This window comes from Lepisosteus oculatus, chromosome 14, assembly GCF_040954835.1.
Source record: "Lepisosteus oculatus isolate fLepOcu1 chromosome 14, fLepOcu1.hap2, whole genome shotgun sequence".
NCBI classification, from domain to species: Eukaryota; Metazoa; Chordata; class Actinopteri; order Semionotiformes; family Lepisosteidae; genus Lepisosteus; species Lepisosteus oculatus.
Genome location: NC_090709.1, coordinates 8,066,006 through 8,071,656, shown reverse-complemented (window position 1 = coordinate 8,071,656; position 5,651 = coordinate 8,066,006).

Genomic DNA, 5,651 nt, shown 5'->3' with positions numbered 1-5,651 from the left:
ATGAAAACCGGTGTGTGTGTGTCTCTCTCTGCTGGATGTCCCTCTCACTCTCTGCTGAATGAATAAAAGCATTTTATTAAAAATGCATTTGGGTTTGTCTGATATTTACTTTGGTCCCTTTTAACTGTTTTTCCATCTACTTTAATGCTTTGAGATGCCACTTTTAAAGGTGAAATGTTAAATAAAGTTTATTATTGTTATAGAGAAACATGATCAGGTTTTCCCTGGTTCAGAAAAAAGACGATTAAAATCTGTAATCTTTGCACTTGTATGTCATCGGAAAATACAATCAGTTTCTGCTTTGTGTAAGGATGGTTTGGTGAGAAGGTGAGAAAGTGGTGAGAAAGCTGTGCTCCTCAAAGCGCTGTACAGGATAAAAACAATAACAACAATAGTGGCTGGGCAAACGATTTTTTTTTATCGAAATACAAAATGAGATACTGTATAATGATGTGCATGAACAAAGTTATACTGCAATTTTCCTTAGATATGCGATTAAAAAAATATTTTTTTTTGAATCCCCGGCGGAACACATTCCATAAGAATCAGCGCTTTACAACCCTTACTGCGTGCGACTGGAAAAGAATTTGTGATCGTATCAACGAAATGCTTCGTAGAAGGAGGCGCTCTTTTCCTCTAGTCTAACCACAAACAAAACATTCCTGTTAGACAAGAGGAATTGAAAAAAAACAATTTTGTCAATGGAAACCGGTGTGTGTGTCTCTCTCTGCTGAATGAATAAAAGCATTTTATTAAAAACGCGTTTGCCTGGTATTTACTTTGGTCCCTTTTAACTGTTTTTCGATCTACTGTATTGCTTTGAGATGCCACTTTTAAAGGTGATATGTAAAATAAAGTTTTTTATTATTGTTATAGAGAAACATGATCAGATTTTCCCTGGTTCAGAAAAAAAGATCTAAAGTGCTACACATAACTTTCTTAATTCAATGTATTTAAAGCAGTGAACTACTGTAGGTGTAACATAACATTCAGACATACAATCGAGAATAGTTTTGTGGTGTTTGTTTAGATGAAACGTTCCTAAAACGTATAATGTAACAAAATTAAAGACGATTAAAATCTGTAATCTTTCCACTTGTACTGTATGTCATCGGAAAGTTTCTGCTTTGTGTAAGGATGGTATCAAAAAGCAATCTTAAGTGGTGAGAAAGCTGTGCTCAATGTATTTAAGGGACTTAAAAGTAAAAGGAGACGCTTCATATTGCTTGACTAATTTTAAAAACTAAGTTATAAATGCAGACGCTCCCTTGGTGCCGCGCCGGGTGTAAATATCAAAATATACATTCGCCCCAGGCAGAGGCCGAAGAGCGCCCGGCTGGGGTGCGTGGGGAAGAGCATTACAGGAATGAAAGGCGGGGTATAGGAAGGCGTTCAGTCTGGGCAGGTATAGATTACACTTTTCTAAAACGTACTTGAAAAATAAAAATGATTACAATCTAATCCTTCCACGTTTGATCCCAAAATCCCAAGAGATATAAATCTAAACGGGTAGAAAGTTATGCTGAAAGTTTATTAAGATACTTAGAAGACAAAGATACTGTATCAATTTATGTTGCATTAGCCTAATTATGATAAAAAAACACATAATTAAACACACGTTTGCGATTTAAATCAATATAAATGTTTATATTGTAACGCATACTGTCCAGCCTCCATTTCTCTATAAAAATTTACTCTATTACACACACACACAATAGAAGCAGGAAGCAGAAGCAGGGACCGTTGTCAGAAGGCAAGAAGGTGACTATTCATTGTTATCAAAAATGACTTAGAATCGATCATATTGTGATATTTTGAAATAAAAAAGTCAATTGACTGTCCATACTATCGCTATTCTTTTTTTTCAAAGAAATGTTTGTTAAGAGAAAAGTCCAGCACCAGCTGGATTTGAACACACAACCCATGAGTTGGTAATCGGGCACATAGACCAGTAGGCTACAAGGGAAATCACATGAAGAGAGAGGCGAAACAGCCCTACACAGCCCTGTCACAGATCTCAATCTCAAGAAAGCGTTGATACATACAAGTATCTTTTAATACAGTCTTTGCTGTGCTCTTGAGGATCCTTGTGATATTTTGAGCTCTAGTTTAATGATAGGTGTCGCATTTTAAATCATTTTCGTAGTTAGAAATTATGAAACGCCCTGTTAAAAGCAAGGGAGTTTTTATGCCCGTTGAAGTAAAACTAAATGCCTGACAAAGTATGGCTTGGACAGATTCCAAGTGCTTGTACAAATGTGCTAAAGAAATTATACTTTGAGTATACAGCTTGTCCAAAGTCATTCATTATTAATACTATTAGTAATATCTTCGGTAAAGGCTTTGATGCATAAATATTTCTGATAAAGGTAGGTTGTGTACTTTTGTCCAACTGAGCAATCTTGCTTTCATAAAATATACCAACATTTTAATGACTGATGATTTTTACAAGGTGACGCGGATAGTTTCCGGCATGGCATCAAATGACGCGATTAACCACGTGATAATGCGTGACACCGCAACACGCCCACCGGGGTATGCTGCGGAATACCCCACCCATTTTGAATGGCTGCATCTGTACTCTTCTCTTTACCGCACGTATGGAGTTTGGGTCTGATCGAGCTCGTTACTCGTCACTCACGCAATCTACTTTCATCTAATACAGCCCTTTATTTGGCTTTTAACTCCACCTATTACCCCTCACACTCAATGTTTCAGAAAAAGGGTTTTAATTTAAGCTCTGCCCAGCAGTGTTTGAGCAGACAGAAGAAATAGAAGCGCCATTCGCGCCAGTTTAGCATAGTAACCACTAACTCCAGTTATTTATTATTATTATTATTATTATTATTATTATTATTATTATTATTATTATTATTATTATTATTATTATTATTATTATTATTATTATAGCAAAAGAATCCCAGCTTCTGCATAAAAAAAAACTATTGATATAGTGCATCCCCAACACTGGCTGGAGACGCTGTGTGTGTCCGGGCTCAGCGGTTATATAGGACAGGACTCGGCGAGCTGCAGGTGAAACTCATTGCTCTGCGCTCCCCGTGCGGAATGCGCGTCTCCTCCCTCCAGACTCGTCACACCGCCTTCTACAGCGGGAAAAAAAACTCCCCTTTACTGTCTTAATACATCCCTCTTAAATCCCAGGAACACAGAAACTCCGGGGGCGTTTCTGTGAGTCAGTATTGGGTTTCTCTGTTCGAGATTACAAGCGGAAACAATTAAAGCGCTGAAAGCAGGAAGTTATTTCTGCTCGTAGGCATAAACGTGTAAAAATACATTTTCTGATTCCTAAAACCTAATAAAATCCATGTAAGTCTCCCTTTTGTTCCCAATGCACATAACTGAATATAAACCAGTCAAGTTCAGGTACTTTTCTGATGTATATGAATACACTAGTTCTGGCGCAGCTGTTACAACAAAGATACTTACGAACTATTTTTTTCATACGAGCTCTTGCCGTTTTAAAATTGAATATTTTTTTCATTTCGCTAAATCACACGAAACACCAACAACACTCATCATAAGCATCTGACCAATCACATTCCTGAATTTTAAAAGTATTTAGTATTTATTTTTAACTTGTTTTATTTTTAAAAAAATGTATACACCTGTTTTACATATCCTTGCCATTTTTGGCATATTGTAAGTGGATTGTAACTTCAAATTGATAATTCCTGATCTTTATAACTGTGTATCATTTCTTTTTACCTTGTTTTAATATGTTTTAATTATTTTTGCATTTTATAGAACTTTTTTAATATATTGAGCATTTTAGCATAATTTTAAAATAGGACGATCAATGCTCCTGACTTCTAAACCTGTATTTATTCTGACATTTTTCTCTCCAACTGCAGATGAGGAGGGATGCATTTGATTTTAAATTGGTTGATTTTAGGGGAAAATGTACATTTATTTCTTTGTACGTATCATCAGTGGGAAACTTGGCATTTTGGGATGAATTGCAATCTTTACTGCAAGACTGATATAGAAATGACGGGAGATTTAAATGACACATTTGATAAATCAGACAGGCACAGTACAACATCTAAAATGGCAGAACCCTCTAAAGTACTGAAATATTTTAGGCACATTCATAATCTACGAGATGTTTGGTGGTTACTGTGTCCTGCTACCCTTTCATATTTTTTAATGTGCATGAATCTGTCCCACTTCTTTTACTAGTTTTTAAGGAAGATTCTGAAATATCTGATTACGAGATCAAGCCAGAAAAAAAATGATGACAATTAGTAAGAAGAAAGATACAATGTATTGACAATGTAATATGCTTTAAAGGATTAAAAGGAAAATAAATACTTTATCTATGCAAACTAATTCAACTGAGCTCCTCTTAACACTATAGCCTGAAGAATTGCCAAAGCACAATGTATCACTTTAGGTGACACTAAGGGAAGAGGAACACAACACTCAAAACCACAAACCACTTATTTTCAACAGCAAAAATATGCTTGAAAATATTTGACAAAAAAAAAGAAACCTTACACGCATGGAAACCAATATTTATCTGCTAGGGTAGAATGCAGCAGAGAACAGTAGGGCAGAAGGTTAGTGTAACTCTATAGTGCATCACAGAGGCCAGTCTCTTCCCCTCATTATGCAGGCTGACTTGTTCACAGTGAACTGTCCTCCAGCGATAGTCAGCTGCAATCACTGACATCAGACATGATGTTAATACTCTGACAGCACTTTGGCTGATTTGGTTAATGTGTTTTCCTATTAAACAGGAGATCTTGAGTTCAAATCCCAGTGGTGCCTCTCTTCCTGTCTTGTCTTATAGAATGTATCACTATGGATGATCATGTGCGGCTTGATTTTGTTAAATCCAAGTTTTCATTTTCTTTTTAGAACAACTTGCTTTTCATGAAATTCATACAGCTTGCGAAAGATGAAACACAGATCTTGCTTATCAGTGCAAAACAAATATCACAGGCCGGCAAGAATAAAGTCTTTTTTTTTTACAAAAAGCTTGCAAATGGAGAAAAGGGATGCACATGAGTCTCTGGGAGCTGTTAATTGAAAGGTTAGTGGTTCGAGCCCATTTCTCATTATTCTACTTAATTAGATTTCTTAGTAAAACCTTAACCCACTTGATATTTGCAGGAAATGCAGTTTTTTTTTGTGTGACGAACTACAACAAGTAAACAAGTGAGTACATTAGTCATTATCACTGGGAATGACCAGTCATGGCCAACATTCAAGGGAATCGTATTCAGTCACGGACTTTGACCTTCAAATGGTTGGCGGGAGAATTCATTTATACTCTCGTTGCACCCTTAGTTAAAATATTTAAAATTACAACACAGATTTGTTGGAGAACTTGAAAAGCAAAAAAGACAGTTGGACAGCATGATTATGTTAGGACTGTACATTTGTATTTCAATACTTTTGTATATTTATCTTAATTTTAATATACATGTAACCATAAATGCTGTTCTATATATATATAAAGATTGTTGTATTTTATAATATTTTAGCAGAGGGCACAAGGGGGTCTATTATACCTTGCGAAACATCCAAGACAACTATAATAGAGGCTCATATTTTAATAAAATTTGCTTTAAAAGAAAACCAAAATTTGTATGAAATCATCCCTCAATATCGACGTTCAGTTGAAG